Raw genomic sequence first — 26,710 nt, forward strand, 5'->3', positions numbered from 1 at the left:
ACAAGCTTACGTAGTCCTGTTTATTTCACCACTGTGCACTTTTTTTGGAAATCACCTAATGCTCTGGCTCAATTTCTTTAAACAAGGCTGTTTAAATTATCTGTATGGTTTCCATCCAACATTTCTTAGTTGAATGAGCTCATACATTATCAGACATTACGATCAAGTTAATTACATCATAGGTTTTTTTTTTTTTTTTTTTGTGGTTTGAGGTGAAAGTGAGAAGCCTTCAGCATGCAACTGTTATAATTATTAGCCAGTAAATAAAGGCCTGATTAACTACAGCTGAGCTAATACAGTAGAAACCATTTATGGAAAGAATATAATCTACAGATTTTTTTTTTCTTTGTTCTTTGCTTTTATAATATTAAGAAGGGTTGTTTATATGTTTTTTTTCTAACACATCAGATTATGCTACCAAGTTCATTAAGAAATTAAAAATCATTTTCCTTTTAGCACAGATTCAAGATATGTTTGTTGTCCAAAGTTTGCTTCTTTTAATTTTGTACCAGAACTAACAGTATCCCCAAGAAACTATTACACCTACATTCTTAACATCAAGCTAACCTGCACAGACGCCTGCATGAAAATACACTTTTTGTATTATAAATACAAATAATACAGTTTGTACCTAAATCTGTCTATGAATAGTTCAACAAACATGTATTGAAACTGTTTACATGTACAGTTTCACTGTAAATAACACTGTTAAATCATACCACCTCCTAAACTAACAGGTTCTGTTCCTTGTTTAGCTAGTTTGGTAGATATACTGTAAACACTTTGGTTTGAGATGAGTGTGCAGTGGTTTAGACATTCAATTTACACAATGTTCTAACAGTAGTTATCAGTTTTTCTTACGTATTTGTGTTATAAGCTCCTCAGAGTCAGTGCAAATACTTCAAAAAAAAAAAAAAAACTTCAGGCACCAAACATGACATACAGGAAGTAGCAGCTCATAACCATGGATTTTGATGTGGCAGGATTATGCTGTGCGATGAGCTTTTCCGAGTAAACTCATAAGATGCAGTTAAACCATGACTTTAAGCATACTGTACGGTGCAGAAACTCCTTTTGAGGGGTTTTATCTTTGATACAACATACTGTATGTATTTCCTGTTGCTTGTGAGATACACACAGAAGAGCTGAGCTTTACCACAGTTTTTAGGGTTCAGCTAAATGTCTGGCACATCTAATAAAAAAAGTATGTATTAACAAAATATTATAAGGTTTAAGTAACTAAAAATAATAAAGTAAAAAAAAAATAGATATGGGGTTCTTCACATCTTAAACACACATTGTTTATGCTTTAACTTTGCCTTTGTTTTATTATATTTCATTTCAATTAAAAAATAAATAAATAAATAAATAAAAGAAACCTGCCACCTTGTAATAATTCCAAGTCTAATGTTCCTCCTCCACTGTAAATATTTATAGAGCAAGTATAGGGCAGTGTGATTCCTTCTGAAATAGTCTTCTCTTTGTGAATGTTGCAATTTTAGTTTTTTACCACTAGGTGCAATAATACTTTGGATGAACATCTAGAAAGACAAGCAAATCAACAGAATATCATTAATCTTGTATCTTTTTTTTTTCAGTTGTTGGGCACAAAAAAAAGGTTTCATTAGTATTTAGGATAAAATCTAAATATAAAAATATTGTCACATAGACATTACAGCACAGTGAAATTCTTTCTTCACATATCCCAAGCGGAGGTTGGGGTCAGAGCACAGGGTCCTCCATGATACAGCGACTCTGGAGCAGAGAGGGTTAAAGGCCTTGCTCAAGGGCCCAACAGTGGCAGCTTGGCAGTGCTGCGGCTTGAACGCTGATCAGTCAATCAACAACCCAGAACATTAGTCGCTTGAGCTACCATATTTCATTGGAATTTAAATATATGGAGTTATGAAATATTTGAAATATAGTGGTGCTTTGCCCTACCTAACCCTATGGAGGACAATCTACTACTACTTAGAAGTTTGACTACATTTAATTTTTCACCAATTATTCATTTAATTCCTTTTAGTCTGTTGTCTATTTCTTTTTAATAATTAGGCAAAGATAATTCTCTTCAGGCAAAACTACACTTATGATTTCATCAAGCTTTGCCAGGAGGACAGAGAAATTTGTACATATTATATTTAACAGAGGCCAGTTAATGTTCAGTTTTTAACTTTATATGAATAAAGTTACAAGAAATAGTTAAAAAACTAATAATAACCTTAGCTTAACCTTGACGGGAATTGTAGTGACCATGCAAGTGTCAGACTACGTTGTGCAATCCTGCAACTAAATAAACCAAAAGTTGAAGGCAGTCCCTGGAGAGCGTCCTGTTCCTTATGCCATACTGTACAGTCTTAGTGTCTGACTTTAGTCAGGCTTTATAGTAAAGTACAACTTTAAAATAAAATTACAAGATCCTTTTAAGCCATTATTAATTTACCATTCTAATGAAATGTTTTGTGACTCTTGCTGTTTTTCTGCACTAATATTTTAAGAATGCTTTAGGGTTGTTTCCAGTTCACAGCATGTTTTATGGGTCAGCCTGCTTGCCTGACAGCCAAGTGTTGATGAACTCATAGGAACTTATTTTCCTTAAACATGTCTAGAAATAACTTGAGCTTCTCACACTCCCTGCGGCTTCATCTGTTGCAACAGACCTCTGCTGTCACAAGAGTGGCAAGCGCTTGTTATCTACCTGTCCTTGTTAAATCTTAACCCACATGTCCAGGATGTTGCTCAAGCAGCCAAGATCCTCTATAAGATCTTATCAATTTCTCAACTCAAGCTCTTCCAACTGAATTACTTATTCAAACACATTACACATTGACAGGATTCCCAAATGCCACATACCATTATTACACCATGCACATTTGAAACAATCCATCTAGTTAGTATGTTCTGCAAATTCTATGCAATTTGTAGAATACTTTCCAGACAAGTTTCTACAAGCAAATGCAACCCTTTTGCAAATGCAAATTTTTTTATTAGTTTTTGCTCAAAATATTAAGAGTTCTGTCTTTTCAATTTTATTAACATTGTCAAAATGCTGAAATAAAATCCACTCACCATTATATGTTCACGTTCAGTAGTTTGGAAATGTGCACTATTACAGTGTGTTTTTCTTGGACTCCTTTGTGAAACTGGCAGTAAGAATACTTCCTGGCCGTCTTAATGCCTTCGCCAGGGGAGGTGTGGACGTCTCATTGGCTGACATGCCTCATGAAATTTAACACCTGCCCAAGTTTCACATGCGTTATGCTGACAAGGATATGTACAGTATTATAGACAGAATTTATAACATGTACCTGGCATGCTCCCATTTTAAACATTGTTTGTGGTAGGTTTGTTTAAGTGTTAATCTTAACTTGTGTAGATTCACAGATTAAGGTTTTGTTTATCAATTGAAAAAGATGTTGAAACTAAGGTAATAGAACAAGGTTGCTGAGGCTTAAGCTTCGGAAATTTAATTCTTTTCTTTTGCAATGTAATGTCAATAAGATGAGAATTCGGGAAGGAACACAAAACAGGTGCAAACTTATATAATGGGCTATTATAGTGTTGTCACTCTTGTTTTTTGTTATTTTCATTACAGTTTTTGGACGTCAAAAAGTATTAATATATTCATTCAAATGTCACATCTAAGGGTACATGATTGGCTGATTGTTTTCCTATTAAAGTGGACAGTAAGTGTACTGTATGTACACTAACGTTAAAAAGTTTGGGATCACATGGAAATGTCCTTGTTTTTCTGGTTAGAATCATTTTGCATTGTTTTTTCAAGGGAGTAGTTAACAGCATGGTAACATACTGTAAGCTCTTGAGCCTTTGAATGTTAAAATAAATAAACATAAACATTGAGCCTGTAAAGAATCCCACAACTCCTAATGCCCCAGATACTAAACTAACCTAAAGTTTATATACTTACTAATATATATATATATATATATATATATATATATATATATATATATATATATATATATATATATATATATATATATATATACTTACTGTCTACTTTAACTGGAAAACAATTAGGCCAATGAGGAAAGAAAATGCGATCCATTTGACTTCTCTGTCATTTACATTTACATTTACAGCATTTAGCAGACACTCTTATCCAGAGTGACTTACATTTTTGTATTTCAGTTTATACACCTGAGCAATCGAGGGTTAAGGGCCTTTCTCAGGGGCCCTGCAGTGGCAACTTGGTGGACCTAGGATTCGAACCAATGACCTTCAAATCAGCAGTCGAACACCTTAACCACTGAGCTACCACATCCTGTCACTTTACCCATGGCTTGTTTTTGTTGGTACCAGATAGTCTGATCTGAATATTTCACAAACTGCTGATCCCCTGGAAATTTCACAAACAACAACCTCAAGAGATTACATAATGTGTTGGAAAAACAATAACACCCTGTGAGCAGAGGGTCACCATGCTGAACCACCCTATTAATGAGAAAAAATAGAGGAAAATGACCAGACCGGTTTGAGCTGATTTTTTCCCCTATTCTTTAGCTGTCAAGTGTGGATGAGCCTGTGAAGATGATTGCCTCAGAGCAATATTCTTGGCTGATAGGAGTGGAACCAAAAGTGGTCTTTTGCTTTTGTAGCATATCATCCTCAATGTGCTTTGTGCATGCTGAGATGCTCTGTCAATCTCATCACTTCCAATGCCACAAATGAAAGAATTAACATATTCTCAGCAGTAAACGTCATTTACCCCGAAGCTCTGGAGTAATGTTTTTACTCAGAAAACCTACAATAAGTTGACCTTCAGAAATTTGTCAGTTCATATTTGACACATTTATACTTTCCCTGCAGATCAAGGGAACTGAGTTATGAACACCACTGAGTCAGTCAGAGTGTAAGAACCTCAGTTAGCAAAAATGCATGCTATGCTAGGTTTGGCTAAAAGGGACTCCAAATAAACAACTAAAGGAACACCATCTGGAGACATTTTGTATTAAACGTGCTGGACTCTGAGCACACTTTCCAGCTCATGATGAGCTTGCTTATGAGCTGATCATTTACATTAGATGGCTTGGCATGCTGCACTTACAAAAACTTAAAGTTTTCTGTTGCAAAATGTTTGTATGTATTGGTTTGAGCCCTCTGGACTAGGACCTTGTGGCTTCCATGAACTTTTGACATTTAAACTAAGTTTTATTTTTGACATCTTATTTGTCTCTGAGCACATGTCTATCACATAATTTAATAAAATAATCTGTCATCATAACCAAACCAAGCAATTAGTATGAGGAATATTGTTTAAGATGACAGTTGATGGGAAAAAAAAAAATACAGCATGTTTTTAGGTGGTTGTGTCTGTTGTCAATGCATGAAAATGGAAAAAATGACTGACTGACATCTAAAAGAATTCAAATAAACTCCACAAATGAGCATCTACTGTTGCATAATTTTTCCAAGATATTTACAGTTCATCTGTGCTGCGTAACTGCTTTTTATGCACTTTTATTTGTGCTTTATAAAGCTCCACATTGCACATTAAATATACTTTAAACATATTTTGTTTGTGAAACAGGATACCAGTAAAGGGGTTTTATGATTTTATGATTGCAATTTGTCCGTTACTTTTTTTTTCTTTTTGTTTCTGGTTTATTATTGTGGGGATTCACAAAACAGGGTGATAGAGGATAATTTAGACAATCTTAATAATGGTTTATGGAAAATACTATTCATGTAGGGTATGATTTTAACCTTTTTACAATAATCTTTATGTAATGAACACTTTTCTGAAACAATTTTCTCAGTACAATGTGTGATTTATGGTCCATTTTAGTATGGAGTATTAACCTTCAACAAATAGAACCCTTTGTTTTAATTTATTTAAGATTTATATAAGAAAGATTAGAAAGACAACATGTTTCAACAACACATTTCTGAGTAATAGTGGCTTTGTATCAGTTTAATTCGCATGTCATCCTACTTGTTTGCCTTTCAGCTCTGACATGCATAGCCAACTTGACACACAGCATGTGCCTCATCTTTGTTCATGGGTCTGATTTGTCTGAGTGGGTATTAGTTAATCCAGCGTTTCGGTTTTAAATGGGTTGCAGGATTAACTAACAATAAATAAAATATAATAGCTTCTAGTCGGAATGATTTATTGCGATCATTCTCATTGTTGGCAAGTTCATATTGCACAATAGCAGCATTACCATTTTGAAGACCTTTGTAGAGAAAAGTAATCAACAGGAGATGTAGTGTGGTCTTGGAATTACAATGTCACAAGAACAAAACCTTAATTACACTCCTAAGTACTATTTGGACAGGAAAACATTTCCAGACATAGATCTGTTAAGTAATGTTGTGTAGAGTAATGATGATCGATTCACAAAATATAAGGTATCTCTGTATATAACACAAATGGGAGTGTCTTCACCGTGTATGCAGGATGCCTACTACACACAACTCATTTTAATACAAACTGATATTGTGGACGACTTATGCTCATACGACCAAAATGTTGTACGATATAAGGCAGCAAACTGTATACCACAAAGTTGAGACCCCCCCTAGGCCTCACTTAATATCAGTGCCTGAACTCATTAATGCTATTGTAGCCGATTGAGTAAATAAATGGACAAAGAAGAGTGGAGGTTATTATAACAGCATGACTGTGAAGGGAGGACGACGTCTGGAACAGGATGTACAGAAAGTACATATGGGTGTGATGGTCAGGTGTAAGGTTTGGCTTTGCCATCTGTGTGCACAGTCCGCGTAGTGCATAGCCAACTGCTTTTGGTTAATCAGTATTGGTTAATATTCTGGTTGAGCAGCCTGTTGATTCAGATCTTTCTTCAACAGTTAGACTTCAGGTAGAGGTGTGGCAGCATGACTTGTGGCAGTCTGCACTGCAAAAACTGCTCCCTGCCCTGAGGCCTCAGACTGTCTCCTTAAAAACAATCTGTTCAGCTACATCAGCAAAAACACATATACTGGTTAGGCTGGATGTCAGCAAACACTTATATTTGCAAATACAAAGAGAATTGAGTTGTTTAGAAATGTTTGATAGTTAATTAATGTAAAGTGAATTATTGTGTCTCAGTAGAGACAGGTTTTTGGTTTTACATGAATCATTAGCCAGTTAAAACAGTTCAGGTTCTCTCCATAAACACAAACCCTGGATGATGAAGGCTATTAATTAAACCTGAAGCCCTCTAGTAAAAGTCAGTACCCTTGCTGACCTTTGTCAGTCCATTATGTCAGAAAATGCAGTAATGGGCCATCAAATGTTTTTAGAAACCGTGCATTTTTGGGTTAAATGCCACAAGTGAGAATTGGTGCCAGTTAATGGTGATGTACAATGCTTTCAGGAATATGTTTCACAACAGTCAGATCACAGAATGTTCAATAGCTCCATCTGTTGGACATAAAACATGGTATGCAGCTGAAACAAATATACAGAATACTAGTTTATTCTAGACTACTAGAATAATTAGAGAATACCAAACGGTCCCCTGTAATACCCGTAAATTTCCTGACAGCATTAAAAATGAGTGAGGTGGAAGTTTTAGAGTGAGGTGATTGTTTAAACAGCACGGGTTCTGCTAACAATAGTTGTTTCGAAGACAAAAGCGTTTCTACTCAATAACTGCATGATCCAACAAGAAGGTGGAACATGGTCTAACAGTTTAGACTTGTTGACGAGTTGAAGAACAGGTCATGTTTTGTACCCTGACAAAAGCCTGAAGTTGCCTGAGGTTGAAGTTGAAGTTGCAGATAGATTCACTGGCATTCAGGTGTCTAAATAAATTACAGGAGAAAAAAAAATATCAGCTCTTGACAGAATTAGGTGTCCCAGCAGACAGCTCATTAAAATTAATTAAAAAAAATTGGAAAGTGAAATCAACAAGTGGCACAAACTATAAATGATCACCTTTGTCTTCACAGTCAGTTAGTTTCCTAAATGTTTTATGTGGACTAGAGACCATGCTAGAATGAAATACAATCACGCTACCAAACATGAAATGTGGTGGAAAACAAACAAAGAAACAAAGAAAAAACATAAAATACTGTACTGCATTTCATTAATAGCATGTAAATAAAACCACAGTAAAGCAAAATCTTTATTGGTTTGCGTTTCCTAAACTTGATCTCTTTTTTTTTTTACTTGGTAGTTTTTGCTTTTCTCAGAAGTGACATTACACAATGGATGGAAAAACCTTAACTGCATTGACATCACTTTTCTTTATCTGGAGAATCACCAGGGAATCAGAAGTGAATGTAATCCTTATGTGCAGTGCATGTATTGCACTCGTGCCATACTGAAAGGCGATCACTGTCAACTCACACTCACTGTCTTGGAGAAGGGCTTGAATGTGTCATTTTCTAAGTGGAGTATCCTTTATAGTTTTGTTATTGACCTGTTATCTCTTCATTCTTACTGCGTTCATTTTTGAGCAGGTTTTTTTTTTAGAATTATTACCAAAATATGATGTTAATGTGTTTATATGGATAAAAATATAAAAGCTCTCAGTAGGAGTTATGCCATGTAATTCCATAGACTCAAGGATGCTGTTTAAAAAAAAATCTTTAAAAATACAATATACTTTGTGTATTGCATTTCAGAATTTTTTTTTTTTTTTTTTTTTTTTTTTTTGGATTGATTGCATTTTGCTCTAGAGAATATCAAGGATTCTTTTTTTTTTTTTTTTTTTTTTTTTTTAAATCAGCCTTTTAATATTAGGTCATTTAAGGCCAAGCACAATTTAAGCAGGGTAAAGGGTAAAGCTTTTGTAAGTGTCTCAGAGACAGCTTCAGTAAGTTTCCGGAAATGATGTTTAACCTACAAATATTTAAGATAAAGACATGCTTATTTACAATATTTAAGATAAAGACATGGGTATTTGAATGGCCTGGATCATTGGGACACTAAGCTACCACGTCCCCTTAATACAAGTTCATGTCAAATAATATGACTTACACATGTTCTAGCATTTCTTAGTCTGTTTTTTTTTTTTTATACAAATGTTTCGTAGTGTTGCAGTCTTTGCTACATATCTTTATCTGATATATTTATTTCTCTAGTCACACAAATTCTAGTGACTTTTTGTGATTTATGGAAGAAGAAAACTACTTGACATGGCCAATCTCACATCTACTGAACCTTCTCCTAAACACAAGACAATCAATTACGAAACTAAATGATTCAGTCTGGATTACCCCTAAGAGCAGTTATTAATCAAGCCATTGCTTGCTCAAGCTGTATTTCATCAAGCCTTTAGAAGACCTTTTGAAAAATGTCGACCTTTGAAAAGACTTCCGTGGAATAGGATTTTAAAAGGAATCAAAGGTCTTGCCTCTCAATATCTGAAACTGAATAATGCAAAAGGAATTATTGTATCTTGTTTTATAGACGGATGAGTTTAGAAAGGACCTGGCTTTCTTTGTCACTCTCAATGTGTTATTGCACATAGCTGGTCATTCATAATGCAGCAAGCGTTCTGCTGCCCCCTGTTGCTTCTATGGGAAGTACATCTCTAACTCCAGATCTTATATGAATGACTGGTTCTTCTGGTTCTGTTTTGATGGACATAACACATCCAACCTTAATATCAAAACATGTTACTGCACCTTTGTGCCAGTCATACTAGCAGAAATATTAGTTATATTAGAACAAGTGCATTGTTTCTCCTCCAACACAAGAGCTGTAAAGAGTTGAAGACAAGCAGAATTACTTGCTGCATGTGTCATTGAAAATGAGGCACAGAGAAAAAAAATAATAAATCCCAATAAAAATCCTGAGTGCAACCTCTAACATTTTAATTATTATCTTTAAAATAATCAATGGAAACTAAAAAATAAAACATTATGTGCTTGATGTGATTTCAGTAACTATGGGGGAAAATGACATTCAAAAAAGAAAAAAAATTAAGAAAATGCAATCCATTGCACAAGCACCGGATAGAGACAATACAAGAATTTGGAATGACAAGGAAATAAAACACTGGTGTACAAACAACCAGGCATCAGAAAGTTCTGAAAAGATCTGATGATAGAAACATTGTGAGAGCTTTTTAAGAAAAAAAAAGCTGTGAATGCCATCAGCAACAACCTCCACAATGTTTGCAGAGAGCAGATTTATTGATGTTATACAATAAGCTGCAAAGCTGTAATCAGCAGTAAAATTAGGAAGGCCTAAGACATCTAAGACAAAAAACAATTACTTCATTACCGAATCCTGGCTCTGAATTTATCTGCCATCAGGAGGATCCCCAAGCACAGGAACAAATTTTTTGTGAACGAGGATGAACCTGGAGAAGTGCCTACTGATGTCAGTTGAAACTATAGTGAGTTTGCAAATATTCAGTTTTAATTTCAATTACAGTGGAGATATTTATAATTTCCAAAAGCTCACAGGACAGTATTAGTAAAATTACTTTTATTACAGCAACAAATGGAGAGGCACATTGGTGCACATGTAGGGTCCTGGGTTCGAACCTGAGTTTGCGTTACTGTCTGTGTGCATGCTTATGTTGTTTTGCATGCTAAAGCGTGCATTTGTTAATTTAGATAATTAAAGGTACAATTATTCAAAATTATTAGGACCACATTATTATTATTATTATTATTATTATTATTATTATTATTATTATTATTATTATTATGGTATTATTATTATTATTATTATTAGTAGTAGTAGTAGTAGTAGTAGAAGTAGTAGTAATTGTATTATTATAATTTTTATTATATAGGACATTTCACTAGCCCAAGATGCTTTTTTTAATAACAGTAACACTAAACAGAATTCAGAAGAAGTTATGTTACACTCGTATATTCTAAAGGTCTTTACCAATTTATCAAGAGACTTATTAGTGCTATGTCAATGTTATGATGTTATGATGGATAAGTATCTGAAGAACACAGAAAAAACAAAACATACTAAAGGATAGTGAGCAGTTTCAGAACAAAATCCAAAACAAGAGGTATAATTAGCATTTAACAAATCCAAGCAAATGTGTATAGACACAAAAGGCAAGTAACTGACTAAATAACTTAAAAAAAAACAAAGACCCCTAAAAAATGTTCAAAAGAACTGAACACAAAACAGGGTTAAATAAGCAAAAACACATGAGACCGCAACTGATTAATTAACAAAGGTGAAGGGAAATTAACTAAAAAAAATGTATCAGTTAAAGACACAATGCTGCAAAATGTCCTCATCTAGTGGCCAAAACATAAAAGGCAGGCTGAGAACTAATTGATTTGATTTAGTGTATGTAAAGTATTATTTGTAGTTCTTGGACAATTGCTATCATGCAAGCTACCGATCTAAATACAGGCCTGTATTATTAAAAGTGTAATTTTTATTTATTTTTTGATTATTATTATTTTTAATCTTGCTTCCAGCATTTTTTTTGATTAAGTGGATTGTGCTGAGAGATTTAATACTGGATTACATTGTCATGTTCAAAGTATATTTATTTATTTATTTATTTATTTATTTATTTATTTATCTATTTATTTATTTATCTATCTATTTATTTATTTATTTATTTATTTAGGTTTTAGGCAGGTGTGAAAAAAATGCTGTAAAGTAAGAATGCTTTCAAAAGTAAAAGTGTTAAGGGTTTATTTTTATCAATGAACATAATGGAAATTAAATATATGAAAGATTATTAAAATCAATATTTGGTGTGACTTTTTGTTTGCCTGCAAAACAGCATCAAGTCTTCTAGGTACACTTCAAGGAACTTTTTGGAGAACTAACCACAGATCTTCTGTGGATGTAAGCTGCCTCAAATCCTTTTGTCTCTTTAAGTAATCCCAGACAGAATCGATGATGTTGAGATCAGTGTTCTGTGGTAGTCTAACCATCACTTCCAAGACTTCTTGTTCTTCTCTACATTGAAGATAGGTCTTAATGACATTGACTATATATTTTGAGTCATTGTCCTATTTGGGGCCAATCAGATGTCTACCTGATGGCATTGCATGGTGATATTTCAGTTTTTCTTTTTTATAGAATGGGGGCATGAAAGCCTTTATTATCGCCACATATACATTACAGCACAGTGGAATTCTTTTCTTCACATACCCCAACTGAGGAGGTTGGGGTCAGAGTGCAGGGGCAGCTATGATACAGCGCCCCTGGAGCAGATAGGGTTAAGGGCCTTGCTCCAGGGCCCAGCAGTGGCAGCTTGGCTGTGCTGGGCCTTGAACCTCGATTCTCCAATCAACAACCCAGAGCCTTAACCAGCTGAGCCACCACTGCCCCTTTTTTTTCTTTATTCTTTTAAATTTACCTACATGTCTAGAATTTTATTTTCACCTTGTCAGTATGGGATACTGAGTGCAGATTAAAAAGGAAAAAACTAAATAAATCTGAACAATAGTAGTATCAAGCTGTAATTGTGAAAAAAAAAGAAAAAAAAGAATGGGGTCTGAATAATTTCTGAATTCTATATACAATTCAGAAATTATTGCTGTATATATATATATATATATATATATATATATATATATATATATATATATATATATATATATATATATATACTTATATGAGTTTAAACCACTAGAGGGTAGAGACGAGTTATGCGACTCATTTTCTCTTTCTTTCTTTTTAACACTTTTTCTGGTTTTAATCATCAAAAGCAATTTCCAGTAGGAAACATGATGAATTTAATTATTTTATTTTATTTTTTTATTTGTGTCATTTAATTGTATCTAATCATATTTCTTTTATTCTTATTTAAATTATTATTTAATTGATGTTTTGTTTAATTTTTTTTTATATTTTTATTATTTCATTATCATTTTATTAAAGCAGTTGTGGCTCAGCAGTTAAAGAGTCTGTGTTAATATAAATAATTAAATAAATGAGTGAATAAATAAATAAATAAATAAATAAATAAATAAATAAATAAATAAGAGTTAAATTCATAATATTAACTGGTATATAATGGTTTAGAAAGAAAACCATTAGAATGTTCTGGTCACTTGCCCTCTGTGACTGGAGTTTGCCACTGCTGCTTGATGTAGTCATAGATAACAATTCAATACATTATATGTTAAAGGTGTATAAACTATATAGTGGCACAAACCTGGATTTTCTGTCAAGGATAACACTTCATTATTTTATATTGTAGATGAATGACTTGTCCAGTACACGTACAGGTTGCATAATTTCAAGTGAACATGTGGGGGGAATCCCTGTGACTCAAATAAACCCCATCAGTGAGAGGTGGAGTAGAACCCTGGGGACCAAGATACATTTATTGAGCATTTATTGAGCAACACTTCTAAGGAAGCAGAAACTTAAAGCTGTACACACACATGCACACACCTACACCCACACAATCACAAGCAATTACTCCATTCCATTCATGACCCTTATCTACTGTTTCACTGAATGTCTGGTAGCCATACAGAAATCTAACACCTTTTTTAGTCTGTTTTGGATTGTGATATCCATCTTCATCCATATTCAATGATATCTGCATTTTAAGCCATTGCTATGTTTTTCCATTTTGCTGTTGGAGTATGTTAAAGAGGTGTGATACAGTATATAGAGGCGTACCTGACTGGAGAGCTTTACTCACTTCACAAGTTGTTCAAGACCTTTTATATGCATCTTTCCAGTGACAGGTGGTCATGAAGTTAAAAATAAGATTAAATTCTAATATCTATCAATATATTAATATTAAAAATGATTAGATCTCATTGATGATGTGATAAGAATTACTGTATAAGGGTCAAACGATAACACAAACAAAGCTAATCAGCTGCATTAGTGATTTCTATTTCTGTAAGTGTTTTACTTCTGTAATACTTTTCTGGCTTTTCTCCATCAACATGGTAAACCTTAAGCCCATTCATTCAATCCAGGTAGCACTGAAATAAAATAGAACTGGAATAAATAATAAAGTGACTTGTTTGTATGATTTAAAGGTTTTTTTTTTTAAGAACATAGTTACAATAATGTGATTATCAGAGATTTCATAGCATTCATATATGTCCGTCGGTTTATTTCATGTTATGCCTATTATGTTTCATTGCATTTTAATACCTCAGTTCTAATGTCATTCAATATGAATAGTTGCATATTAGATTCAGCATTGTGCAGAGTAATCTACTATAAATTCTCAGAGAAAATAATCAGTCTTCTCTTTAAGCCTGCAATGGCACCAAAACATTGCAACCCTTAACCGAGATCTTCTTATCACATATGCTCTCAATCAAATGTAGGCCCGTTCAGTGTAAAATAATCTAGCAAGTCATCATAGACCTTATCATGTCTGTTGTGATTCACTTGGTTTATAGGCGCATACGAGTTTTCATGTCTACTACTCATAACGATAGAACAAACCTTCACCATGTATCATAAAAACACTGACCTCAAACTTCGGAAAGCTGCAGTTATATGAATCACTATGCAAATGTAACTGTAGTGCAGTCATAACTGGAAGTGAAGTGCAAGTAGCAGCTAAATTAAAATGCACAAACTGATCAGGAGTTAAAATGAAATATATATTCTTTCAGCAATTCACTCCGTACACTGTAACTTCTCTCAGACAGCTTGTAAAGACCTCTATACACTAAGGAATCTCCAGCGATTGATAACGGAGCTTATCATTTAAGCATGATTTAATAAGGCTGCCACAGAATGTGGTAAATGACAGTAACTTCTTTTTTTTAGCATGGTGTTGCAGGCTATAGTTTACTACAAAATATCTGACACTATGTATAAGTTATAACAATACTCAAAAATCAGAGGTGGAAATACCATTTTTATACTACAACTACTATTATTATTAATGATGATGAATGTATATGTTATTATGACACATTTCCTTTGTATGTTTTTTATTTCCCTGTTACTCAACAACCCATTAGTGAGTGGAATATTAAATCTAGAATATATCATTTCCATAGCAAAAAAAAAAGAAAGAAAAGAAAAGAGAAGAGACTTGTATTTTGTTGTGTGTACACACGTGGACAAAATTGTTGGTACCCTTCGGTCAATGAAACAAAAACTCACAATGGTAACAGAAAAAACTTTAATCTGACAAAAGTAATAATAAATAAACATTCTATGAATGTTAACCAATGAAACTCAGACATTGCTTTTCAACCATGCTTCAATGGAATTATTTAAAAAAAATAAACTCATGGAACAGGCCTGGACAAAAATGATGGTACCCCAACTTAATATTTTGTTGCACAAACTTTTGAGGTAATCACTGCAATTAGACGATTCCTGTAACTGTCAATGAGACTTCTGCACCTCTCAGCAGGTACTTTGGCCCACTCCTCATGAGCAAACTGCTCCAGTTGTTTCCAGTTTGAAGGGTGTCTTTTCCAGACGGCATGTTTCAGCTCCTTCCAAAGATGCTCAATAGGATTGAGGTCAGGGCTCATAGAAGGCCACTTTAGAATAGTCCAATGTTTTCCTCTCAGCCATTCTTGGGTGTTTTTAGCTGTGTGCTTTGGGTCATTGTCCTGTTGCAAGACCCATGACCTGCGACTGAGACCAAGCTTTCTGACACTGGCCAGCACATTTCTCTCTAGAATCCCTTGATAGTCTTCAGATTTCATTGTACCCTGCACAGATTCAAGACACCCTGTGCCAGATGCAGCAAAGCAGCCCCAGAACATAACAGAGCCTCCTCCATGTTTCACAGTAGGGACAGTGTTATTTTCTTGATATGCTTCATTTTTCCGCCTGTGAACATAGAGCTGATGTGCCTTGGCAAAAAGTTCCATTTTTGTCTCATCTGTCCATAGGACATTCTACAGAAGCTTTGTGGCTTGTCAACATGTAGTTTGGCATATTCCAGTCTAGCTTTTTTATGATTTGTGTCCTCCTCGGTCGTCTCCCAGGTAGTCCACTTTGGCTCAAACAACGACGGATGGTGCGATCTGACACTGATGTTCCTTGAGCATGAAGTTCACCTTGGATCTCTTTAGAAGTCTTTCTGGGCTCTTTTGTTACCATTTGGATTATCCGTCTCTTTGATTTGTCATCAATTTTCCTCCTGCGGCCACTTCCAGGGAGGTTGGCTACAGTAAATTTCTGAATAATATGTGCAACTGTAGTCACAGGAACATCTAGCTGCTTGGAGATGGTCTTATAGCCTTTACCTTTATCCTGCTTGTCTATAATTTTCTTTCTAATCTCCTGAGACTAATTAGAATAATTTCTAATTTCGCTTCCACTGGACCATGTTGAGTGTGGTACACACCATGTCACCAGACAACCCAGTGACTACCTGGAGCCCTATATATAGGCCCACTGACTGATTACAAGATTGTAGACACCTGTGATGCTAATTTTGGACACACATTGAATTAAAATGTCCCTTTGGTCACATTATTTTCAGTCTTTTCTTGGGGTACCATCATTTTTGTCCAGGCCTGTTCCATGAGTTTATTTTTTAAATAATTCCGTTGAAGCATGGTTGAAAAGCAATGTCTGACTTTCATTGGTTAACAGAGAATGTTTATTTATTATTCCTTTTGTCAGATTAAAGTTTTTTCTGTGACCATTGTGAGTTTTTCTTTCATTGACCGAAGGGTACCAACAATTTTGTCCACGTGTGTAAGTTGTTTTAAATTGCTGAAGTGCTATGTCTTTATTTTTTTTTTATATAATTATTTAGACTTAAAAACCTATTATTTTAAATGATATGTCGTTATTTCCACATTATATATTTATTATCATATATCATTATCTTATCATTATCTTATCTTATCATCTTACCTATCATATCTTTAGCATTATTTCGATATATTCTAATCTACCTAAAATAATGAGATTTTAAAGTGCTACAAATATTGTACAATGAATGTTGAATTGTCGAATTGTCATTGCCTCATTTTCTCTGGTGATGAATCCACTCCAGAAGAAACACTGAGCATAAACTTATATAAAGTTTATTTAAATTTCTCAAGAACTGGAAAAAATGTTTCCCATTTTGTGGTTCTATTGACTAGTAAATGGCTGCATGTAAGGTTTATTCTCTCTCTCTCTCTCTCTCTCTCTCTCTCTCTCTCACTCTCTCTCTCTCTCTCTCTCTGCTCACACCCACACATTACAAAGAAATTCACACGGATGTCTCTAACTTTCATTCTGCTTTTCTATTGCTGTCACCTTTTTCCTTAACTTCTCTCACTCAAATTGAAGATCATGCAACCACAATTCTCGGCAATGTGTGCTTACCTCATCAGCATTTTGTGGTAGCTTACATTCGAGTTTTGTCTTTCATGCCATTTGTGCAAAACATAGTTTATGGTTCATCTTTTACAGCTTGGACAGTAAACCACAGAGCAGATATATATATATACACCACCTATACCACCATCTATTATTCAGGTGGAAAATACCCAACATTCTTGGCATAGGTATTATCTAACCAATTGTTTGAACTTTCTCAAGAAGTTTTAATTATTACCTTTCCTGAGGTTCAGGCCAAAAACTTTTTTTTTTTCAGTCTTGTCTTAGCATTGTTTCTGTACATGCCGAACAAGAGAATCGATTTTATCTAAAGTGACACCGCTGAAAAAACTCCAATATAACCATGGATACATGTGTTCTCTTGATTTTCTTATTTTTAATACTAGGAAGATTTATTCTAGACCATGCATATTCGAGGTGGAATTAAATTTTGAAGGTCTGCTTTCTTGCTCTTAATTTTGCATTTGAGATGATACAATTCATATCAGTTCAGTTGTCACGGAACAGTATTTACATTTTAGTAGTATTTTCCACATTACCTCACTCACTGAGTAATGCTGTTGGGGTAATGCATAAGGATGCTAGTTGCCCACTGCTATAAAGATTTCTTGGAATCATAAATCTTTGTCTGCAGTTCACCATTATAATAGAAAGCATGAAACACTCCAGTGAAAATGTGATTCTGTCGAGTTTCAAATAAAGAATAATAACTGCACCAATGAGAAGGCTCATGATTCATCCATTACAAAAAGGATTCTGAATTATTGTATGCTGCTTTTCAAAGATGTCTGATAGGTGGTGTTGTGTCAAGGCATTGGTGCACAGCCGTACAGTAGTGATTTAGTGAGAATTCTGTCAAAAACTGATGCAATACTTTGCAATGCTGTGCCAGAAAGTACTACATCCTGAGAACACTGGACATGTGGTGAGAATACACTCTGGATAGGATCACATATTTTTACACCTAAGCTCAATTTAATATAACAATCCATCCACCTGGATGTTCTTGGAAGAACAGTGGATTTAAATGAGCATGGATGGATGCATGGATGGATGCAGACTTTGGGGGGGGGGGGGGGTGTCTTTTAATATAATCAGTTAGGAGATTAGTTGAAAAGTGCAGTGTACAGTGCAGTAAAATGGCAGTTTACAATAGTTCAGAGCTGCTCAGGATTGCTTGTCATATACATTTACAGCATTTAGCAGACGCCCTTATCCAGAGCGACTTACATTTTTATACAACTAAGCAATTGAGGGTTAAGAGCCTTGCTCAGGGGCCCAGCAGTGGCAGCTTGGTGGACTTAGAAATTGAACTCACAACCTTCTGATTGATAGCCCAACACCTTAACCACTAGGCTATCACATCCCCATCATATAGGACACTGGTGGCTTAAAACAAGTCTTCAGCTAAAGAATATTTATAAAAATATCTTCATGTACACAAGATGAGAGAGAGAGAAGGAAGTCAAAAGGTGAGAGAGAGAGAGAAGGAAGTCAAAAGTTGGGCGTCAAAAATGACCTCAGAACATATTAAATTGTGTAGGTTATTTTACTCGTGTACCACAATCCAGGGTTTTTTCTAAACCTCCTTGTGCCTTAGGTGTTATTCCATATTAATACATATTTATACACAAGATGCTGTCCATTATAATAACACACCATTTTATTAGGAATACAGGTAGACCTTGTTAATAAATCTTGTTGAACTGAGTTTAATACTGGAAAAAGACCAGAGGTCAGGATTAACAAGTTCTACAGGTGAGTGTAAGAGCTGCCTTTATATTCATAAAGAAAAAAATGTCAAATTGACACACATGGTAAATACATGGCCTTCATGCTGCACTGCTTATTTCAGATGATATGTCAAATGTCTAAGAAGACAATAACAATGAAGTAAATATATGGCTAAATAGAAAAGTAGTTTGTTTAATTATGAGCATGTGTGATCCTTAGTCTACAAATACATTTAGAAAATCTAAGCTGGCATGAAAATGATATATTTTTTGCTCTCTTCCACTGCTGATTTTGGAAATGCAAAGTATCATGGCAGTTTGTAAGAAAGTAAGAAGTTTCGTGCTCTCGTAGTTGGTTGGCATAATCCCATGCCCATCTGTGTAATCTGTCAGCACCTTGTGAGCACCGAACTCAGTTAGTAATCTCTTATTAATCTCAGATGATAATTATTCTAGACGATGTCTGATATAGAAACTGCACAGGCAGTTTACCTGCTATTACACATTCTACCACTTGTTTTTGCATACACATAGTCAAGAAGGTGTGAAACACACATAAGCAAAACGTAATAAATCTGTTATAGTTACTTTCACTCTTTTGAAATGTGTCTTTTGTTGTCTTCAGTTTTAGGGGTAAAAAGTAGTCATTAAAATCATTCTCACTCTGTCCAACTGCTAGAACAACAGAATCTCACATTTACAAATGCATTAGAATATTCACATAGCGAGTTCTTTTTAGAACTAATGAAATAAAGTGAGTGTCGATATGCCTTGTATATAATGTCTTAACTCTTTGTTAATTAATTTTGTATCACTGTATCAGAATTCCCTGTTTGTTGCTATTAAAACCATAATATTAGTTCTGGGGCAGTCAACCGCCATCAGAAGTCATATACATTGTTGAAGGAAGTCAGTCTGTGTGTCATGTGACCTCAATATACATTCTCCAAACTCCCAAACATCTGTCAGCACAATGAAATCCATTATTAAAAACATATATACATACATATATACAAAGTGAGAACACATTTCTTTCCATGTATTATATGAAAGCCTCAGCACTGCTAATCTGCTAACTGTTAGGTTCTTGACTAAGGCCCTTCATTCTTAAAGGCTCCTTATTATTATTATCCTGTAGCAGATAATGTCTAAATCTGTACAGGGTTTTCCCTGACCAATGTCTAGCTGAAAAAAATAATGAAGGTCCAATCATTTTTATCTATCTTTTATGTATTTATGTAGATGCACTTATCCTGATGATTAGATGATGTAATGCAGCCAGTGATTGATGATGTTTTCCTATCAAATCAAATTCAAATCAAATTTTATTTGTCACATACACATACATACAGGGTACGATATGCAGTGAAATGCTTTATGCAACTGTCCAGTATAAGAATATGAAATATAAAAAGTATAAACTATATAAGAAAACTATATAAAAAAAACTAGATAAAAATATGAAAATATAGATGAAGAAATAATGTATATACATACAGTATGCATAAATATACATATACATAAATGTGTATGGTTTTTAAAGATGACCAGGTGCAGTATGGTGTGTAAATAGTGTATAAAGTGGCACTGTGCTATGCAAGTCCACAGTTAAAGGTTCTCAGAATGTCCAGAATTCCTTAGAATGTCCAGAATGTCAACAGTCTCTGTGTTTGAATCATGTTAATAAAACCTCCGTATAACGAATGATCTGGGCCCTTCCTCCCTCATGCTACACGAAATAAGTACAAAAATTTGTGAACATTTTTACTCTTACTCATGCCTTCCAGTGTGCTGTTTTCTCTAAACGTCCACAACAGTATCTAAATTTGCACATGCATATGGTGTCATTGTCTCAGCAAATTCGTCTTACAGTTCTCACAGTGACTCAGCTACAGAGCTAGGTTGGGTACAGGATCTTAAATGCTAAACTGCCGGTATGTTGCACGTTATACAGCTAGTGAGGTTTGTAAAGCATGGGTTTTGATATTACTGTCAAGACCTCAAACCTATGTGGTGGTCTATTGCTTTTCATGTGACCTTTTATTTTGCATGTCCTATGTAGTATTTTTCATAAAGACATACACAATTTCTTTCAGTAAAGAGTTGGCCAGATATGCCATGATGATGGCATTAAGACCTATTTATATGGTACATGACATTCTATATACTAAACGAAACTAAGAAAAACAAATGTTCTTTTTATAGGCTTTTAAATATCAATTCAACACCCAGATTATCTTATGCAAAATTATGAAAACCAAAGAATACCAAAAATCCTACATACTGGGGATTAATCTGAGATAAATTGTAGCTGTTGTGATTTATTCCAATTGCAAATTCTTTAACAGGGCCAAAATCTCTTAGTTTGCCAATGGTACTGATAGTACAGTTTCAGAGTGCATCATGTGGCCACAAAAGCCGTTGCGTACAGTATGCAAAGCCTTTCCTCTAAAATGTTTGGGGAAGAAGAGGAGTAGTCTGAAAAATCAATGAACCGTTCAAATCAGGAAACATTTTTTGCATCATGTGGTCTGTTGTAATGCAACTCACTTCTACAAATTGTGACAGTTCTGAACTGACTCTAAAGAAACTAAATCTGTAAAAAGAACATCTTTGGAATAGTCATTGTTGGATGTAAATGAATAAATTTAACGAAAAATGGTTAAAATAAAATATAGCTAATAGAAGTTAAGGGTGAATTTCCCACTAATGTCAAACTTGAATTACTTTCAAAAGCAGTTGCTGTTTCATATCTTGTTATATGGGTAAATTTGCTCTCTTTTACTTTTAAAGGAGTAGAGGAAACAAGTATTTAATGGCCATAACCTCTAAGGTGCCATTTCCTGTAATCTTATCATGCCTTTCTCACCATCACACCATCACACATCACAGGTATACAGACAGCTGATGAACAAATGGAAAGTGGTCAGCTTAAACATCTCACCTCACCTTTTTTGGAACTAGTTTTCATTTCTGAGAAATGCATATCACTTTATTAGAGCACATATAGTCTTCAATTCAATTCAATTCAAGTTTATTTGTATAGCGCTTTTTACAATGGACATTGTCACAAAGCAGCTTTACAGAACATAAACATAGAACAAAAGATAAACATAAGGAGAAGTATAAAGAATTAATATAATAAAAATTCAAGATATATACAGTTCACAGTGTGTATGTATGTATGTTATGTATGTATGTATGTGTGTATGTGTATTTGTCCCCAATGAGCAAGTCTGAGGAGGCTCAGGCAACAGTGGCAAGGAAAAACTCCCTTAGATTGGTAAAGGAAGAAACCTTGAGAGGAACCAGACTCAAGGGGAACCCATCCTCATATGGGTGACACTAGATGGTGTGGTTACAAATATACAAGTATCACAGAGTCCAACTGGAGCCGGTAGATCTGTAGATGTCTCAGGGTTCTCACAGAGTCAACCTTCCAAAAATTTCATCGCACGGAAGACGATCATAGCATGGGTGTCTCAGCATGGGTAGAAAAAGAGAAGAGAAGAGCAGTGCAGAGGGATTAACATATCTGCTGTTCATAAGAATGTACAAGTCTAGTGTAATAGTGCACAATATGATGGGATGCATTATGTGTACGCCTGACTAAAGAGATGGGTTTTTAATCTACATTTAAACTGTGAAAGTGTGTCTGAGCCCCGAACACTATCAGGAAGACTATTCCAGAGTTTGGGAGCTAAATAAGAAAACGCTCTACCACCTTTAGTAGACTTAGATATTCTGTGAACTACCAGAAGTCCTGAGTTTTGTGATCTCAGAGAGCGTGAAGGATTGTAACGTGTTAGAAGACTAGTTAGATACATGGGAGCTAAACCATTAAGAGCCTTGTACGTAAGTAGCAGCAGTTTGTAATCGATTCTAAACTTAACAGGTAGCCAGTATACCTGTAGAGATGATAAAATTGGGGTTAGTCTTCCTTGTGTGTTAAAATAAATTGTATTATAAAATGCTATATTAATCATTTCTGTGTGTGTGTGTGTGTGTGTGTGTGTGTCGTTTTGTGTGGTGCCCTGCGGTGGACTGAACCATTTGGAGTGTATGGACCAACATAGATCCTGATCAGGATAAATCGTTCACTGAAGATGAAGATGAATACCCTGGAACTAACACATCGGTGAAAAAGCTGATTAAATGTTAGTTTGGTGGCCTTTACAATGCCTTTCCAACAGCTGGTTGTCTTGACTAAATTTCTAATTATTCAATTTATTAGGTCATTAAAACATTTTTAATAGTGTCCACTTTTATCTGTATAGATTATGTTAGCATTCTTCTACTGTATGTTTCCGTAATGATGATCCAGATGACCGTTTAATTAGGGTTCAAGCGCGAAGCGCTGGAAACCTATTGTTTTCGTTAGGATTTTTATTATTATTATTATTATTATTATTATTATTATTATTATTATTATTATTATTCTGCCCTATAAACGATCGTGCAGCCCAAACCGTAAGGCCTAGAGAGCTCAAACTTGGTCAGATGGTAGTACTGGTCACAGTTACTCAGGGCCAAAATCTCAGCGGAATCGGCCAATCTGGGACGCTTCAGCGCCCCTCAACGCGTTTGTGCCCATAACTCCTAAACCAACAGTCCAAAAACCCAATTTTGTGCTGACTCACAAGGCAAAGTCTCAGAATCAGAATCAGAAAGGTCTTTATTGCCAAGTATGTACCGATATGACTTTGTATGACTATGTACCGATATGATTTTGGGGAAAACTGGACAGGTGAGTACTTCACATGACATATATTGTGCAACACGTTGGTAAGCTTTTCTGTATTAGAGACACTAGGTTAGGAGCGGGTGCCACCCTCTGTAACTTGCGGGTCACTTTGTGTATGTGAAAATTCTTTAAGGCCTTAAACTCCCTAAAGGCCTTAAACGCTTGAACCCGGGAAATGCTGCTTGCAGCTTTAATTTAAAATTGAGATGATTAGGTTTATATTCATTTAACCATAACACATATCTCTTCAACAATTTACTGCATGAAGAATTCACACTTAGCTAGCAAGGTTTTAGACACGTTTAGTCGTTTTTTTTCTTTCTTTCGCGGTCGTTAAATTAGCTCCTTACACTTCTTGAACACTGAAGAAGGTCAAGCTTCAGTAAAAAAAATGCCTACATAACATAAATATCATTAGCAAAAAATACTATATATATTATATATCTATGTTTTAATAAACTAAAGATGCATCTTTTTCTTTCTTTTTTCTTTGTATTGTAAACCTGCATTATTGTTTTTGGTTTAAAAAAATAATAATTATAAAGTGTAAAATATGTAAAATGTGTCAGACTTACATTCATCATCTCAGCTTTTCTATCGATTTACTGTAACTTACTGTAACTAAATACTTCTCAATAATAGCTAATATGATCTGAGGTGTGAAAGATACTCAGGATTCTGAAGAAAGAGAGAGGGCAAGCTTGCAGGAAAAACGTCATCAACTTTAAATATTACAATATTCCATGTAAATATGTTGATAGATTTTAAGACAGAAAGAGCAAAAAAGGGAGAGGCGGAGAGAGAGAGAGAGAGAGAGAGAGAGAGAGAGAGAGAGAGAGAGAGAGAGAGAGAGAGAGAGAGAGAGACCTTTCTGTGATTCTACGTATATAACTCAAATCAAAAAATATTTTAGGAAGAAAACTTTATTTAGTCCTCCTAATGCAAGGTGTGTGAAAAAGATTATAAATAGGAGCTGAAGAAACCATTTCACAAACATTATATTTTATACAGCATCTCTTTAGTTAAGTTAAATTGACTAAAACCCATTTCAGACCAATATCTTCAAGCTCTGTGTAAAATAAATTAAAAGACATGCCCATTCTTTTCTTCTGCTTTCAGAAAAAAACTACTACAGATTTTGAGCATTGATCTGTATGTACTGTAGATGTAGATGATATGTTGTATATTATATCCTGTTATGTTTATACATATAGAACTAACTGATAAGATCTCACACCCTTGAGGACTGGGCTGTTTTTAAATGAATAGGGGGATTTTAGATGCCTCTGTGAGGGAGTGTGCACTGTTCAAGAACTTCAGTAGATTTCATTCGAGGCTTAGAAGTGAGTAGTTTTACAGTTTTCCCTTTATTGACTATTTTCCATCTCTTGACATTTTCAATTTGTCATTTTGTGGATTTTTCCTCTAACATGAGTGGGCAGCTGAAAAAATAACGAAGGGTGTAGTGTAAGGTGTAGATACAATTATTTACCAATCAGTAATTCAGGAATGACTGGAAAATATAGAATGTGTGTTATATACTATATATATATACAGAGAGAGAGAGAGAGAGAGAGAGAGAGAGAGAGAACACACAAACACACATACTTATCTGCGAACGATATTTTGGTAGGTGCTTTTGGCAGTATAGAGGGATCTGCATGGGCATTCTGACCAGCTTGCTAATATTATGCAGCCCTATATGCAAACAGCTGTGATACACTGTGTATTCTGACATGTTTATATCAGAGACAACATTAACCTTTTAATTTGTGCTGCAGTAGCTGTTTCTTCTTTGGGACTGGTCCAAACAGGCTACCCATCACTCCAATCAATGTGTCAGTGAGCCTTGAGCACCCAAGACCCTGTTGTCTTTTCTTGGACCACTTTTAATACATACTACATACTAACCACTGTATACCAAGATCACAGAGAAGACCTGCTGTTTTAGGGATCTAACATAGGTGCCTAGCCATCACAATTTTACCCATTGTCAATGTTGCCCATTTTCCCTGCTTTCAACACATCAACTTTGTGACCTACCATTTATGTAAAGCATTTTGATCACTTATCGTGAATATTTTGAGTTGACCAGGTTGAGACAGCAACAATACAATTCCTTTCACACATTTTGTATTAAAAAATGTCAATTTTCTAGATTTTCATATTTTAAAGGCAGTTAGAAATTTTCACTGGCTTAAAAACAAAATGTTGCTGCCTTTAAAATATGAAAATCTAGAAAACATAAAATTGACATTTTTTAATACAAAATGTGTGAAAGGAATTGTGTTGTTGCTGTCTCAACCTGGTCAACTCAAAATATTCATTCTAATAAAAATTTCCACTGGCTTAAAAACAAAATGTTGCTGCCTTAGACACAATTGCCCAATCATAATTGAGGTAGAAGTAGCAACCAATAGCCCACAGCAAATGGTACTTTGGCGGTAACAAAAACGGCAATTGGTAAATAACTGAGAAGTTACAAGAATGACCCAAATAAATTAATGATAAATATGTTAAATAAGAAAGTAACAAAACAGTTATGCAGTTATGCAGTTATGGCAAATGATAAATAAACTGATAGTGACAGAACCACATGTAAAATTAGAAAAATAAATTGTATGTAACAGAAATAAAATGTGAAAAAGATGTAACAAAAATGACTCATGACAAGCAATTAAAGGTTATGACAAAAGATAAAAAAAAGTAACAAAAACAACTATTCGCAAATGACAATAATAATGACCCATGGCAAACAACTGACAGATCGTTAAATGATATAGCACAAAGTAATCAGAGACACTTCAATCTGAGATAATAAATGATTATCCAGTCATCTAACTAATGACTTAGTTACTTTTAATTCACCTACTTTTCGCCGCCTTTCTTTTTACCAAACATCATTTGTTACCATTTTATTACTAAGCATCTGCGTATCCACCTGCATTTTACTTTCACTCCTCATAAAAGAATGCACTTTTTGTGTCTAATGTGAGATATAAGCATTCTTAATAATGTTCA

The sequence above is a fragment of the Tachysurus vachellii genome, chromosome 15 (genome assembly GCF_030014155.1).
Source record: "Tachysurus vachellii isolate PV-2020 chromosome 15, HZAU_Pvac_v1, whole genome shotgun sequence".
Lineage (NCBI taxonomy): Eukaryota > Metazoa > Chordata > Actinopteri > Siluriformes > Bagridae > Tachysurus > Tachysurus vachellii.